This window comes from Austrofundulus limnaeus, unplaced genomic scaffold, assembly GCF_001266775.1.
Source record: "Austrofundulus limnaeus strain Quisiro unplaced genomic scaffold, Austrofundulus_limnaeus-1.0 Scaffold3, whole genome shotgun sequence".
Classification (NCBI taxonomy): Eukaryota; Metazoa; Chordata; class Actinopteri; order Cyprinodontiformes; family Rivulidae; genus Austrofundulus; species Austrofundulus limnaeus.
The window spans coordinates 5,750,505-5,752,788 of NW_013952405.1; positions in this window are offsets into that span (position 1 = coordinate 5,750,505).

Genomic DNA, 2,284 nt, shown 5'->3' on the forward strand with positions numbered 1-2,284 from the left:
CACACACACACATCCAGACTGACAGGAACAGGAAACAAACTGCTGTCAAAGTTGTCTTCTGTTGGATTTATTTCACRTGGAGATCATTTAATTTGTTTTGTAAAAACAAACAATAAAAGCCAGGTCTTACTGTGGGGTCTAGAAAAATGCCTGCATGRCAGCACTGTAATTTCATTTCTCATGCCTCAGCACGCATCAAATCAGACATGGATGCCCCCCGCTCTGCCCCTGGTGTGTGCAGGTTTATAGGGGGAGGTGGGGCCATGGGGCAAAGAAACATCCAGCGGGTGGTTGGCTTCTACTCCTCCATTGTTGTTGGGGTTCCTCGTGTGGAACACGCAACAAAAAAAGAAGGTGGCTCCACAGGGGGCGGCCAGCAGAGGAGGGGTGGGGGACAGGTGCAGGCATGCACGACAGAAACTGGCTTCACGTTAGCTCCAAATCCCAAGATGGTCTTTGAGGAGAATAAAGCTTTACAGAACTATAAGGACGTGTTTACTTTGAATAGAGGAGAAAACTAAAAGCCAGAGTTTTTAACTAAAATTAAAATTATTTCGTGATGACTCTCAGCTGCTACCAGCTGCAGCCATTTGTGTTGGCTAATGTTGAAGTTGTCATTTTGAATGTTTTTGACAGGATTAGATTGTGGTCATTATTCAGACTTCTGGTAAATCCACTTTAAGTTCATGAGATATTTTGCTCTACAGAAAAGCAAACAATTATTTTTTGTTTTCATCTATTGCAGCAGATGAAGAGGCTGTAAAACCTACATCTATGTTGTAGCTAATCCACCACCTGTTAGAACWGATGGCCGAGCAGAACGTGAAGCTGGCAGCGTCCCGATTATCAGGAGGAACTTGAACGCATCACATCAAACTAACAGACAAGTGTTGAAAGTGAAAACTGCTTTTGTTTTGGTTCACTCACTGTGGGGAACAGAGTGCCAAAAGAAATTTTTATATTAAAAAAAAGTCAATTTTTTACCAGAATTTTACACCAATGAACAGATGTTTTCTCTGCTACAGATGACTTATCCAAAAGCACTTCATAATGAATTACAAAAATTTGCACATTGAATTTACTGGAAAAAGGAGGAATTTGTTACTTCATGATAAATGTGAAATCATAAATGACAGACGCTTCAACAGAACATGAATTTTTTATAAGCTTTTCAGCCCCTGTGCCAAGAACTTTAGAAAAGCCTTATTGTTTGAGTTTTGGACGGTTTGTTAAGAACAAATGTGTTACTTAAAAACCAAAAGCTTGGGAGAAAATTTTTACTTCTACTTCTCCTGCTGTAACTAGGGCAGTTTCTTCAGCATTTTTTTTGAATCATCAATTTGTTGCAACATTAGTCAGAACTGTAACACCACAGCACTAAAGGAAAAATGCTGAAAAAGTGCTTCGAGAAATTAGTTTTACACAAACTGCTTTGACACAATTTTTATAAATCCTGTGGGAGTTGAAACAGAGGAAGTGTTTTGGTATCAGCAGATACTCCAATAAATTTTGCGAAAACTAGAATTACTAAGAAAAGTTAATGCATTAGTTTAAAACATTTTGCTGCTTCAAACCATTTTGTGTTTAGTCCCTTATTTTTAAAATAAAGGGACTAGTCATTTTATCCTCACGTTTGACACTTTTTACCTTTTTGTTTTTGGCTTTAACAGGGTACTGTGAGAAAAAGTAGCATTTAGTTTTTATGTTTATGTCAATAACAAACCATGAGGGTTCTCCTTGATTTATAAAGTGAAAAATCCTGCAGCCGTTTCCAACMATTTGGCAGACATGAGCAAAGTAAAGAAGGGTGATGTCATCTTCATTTCATCGGTAATAAAACAGGAGACAGTGTGACCAAAGAGTGTATGGACAGCAGAGGGTGTTTGGCTGCAGCAGGCTCCTGGTCATGAGYGATGGTTTCATCCCGGCAGCCTCTGGCGGCGCAGGATTCACTGCCGGTATCGACAAGAGCGCCCAAATCAAGGGATCATCTGGAACTCGCCTCAGAACTGCCCAGACACAAATTCACTGTAAACAACGGCTAAAACACTGTTAGAGACAAATGAAATTTTATGCATTTATTCATGTAGTTATTTCACTCTGGTTCAAAGGCTCAAGGCTGGGTCAGCGATTTAATACCCAAAAATACTCTAGAATTTATGGTTAATTTTTTTTATATCACCTTCAGGTTTTCTCTTCATTTTTGTACCATCCTTCCTTAAAAATGCCACAAAATGTTTTGAAAAGTGCATTTTGGTGAATATCTCCAAAACCTCGCAAGTTG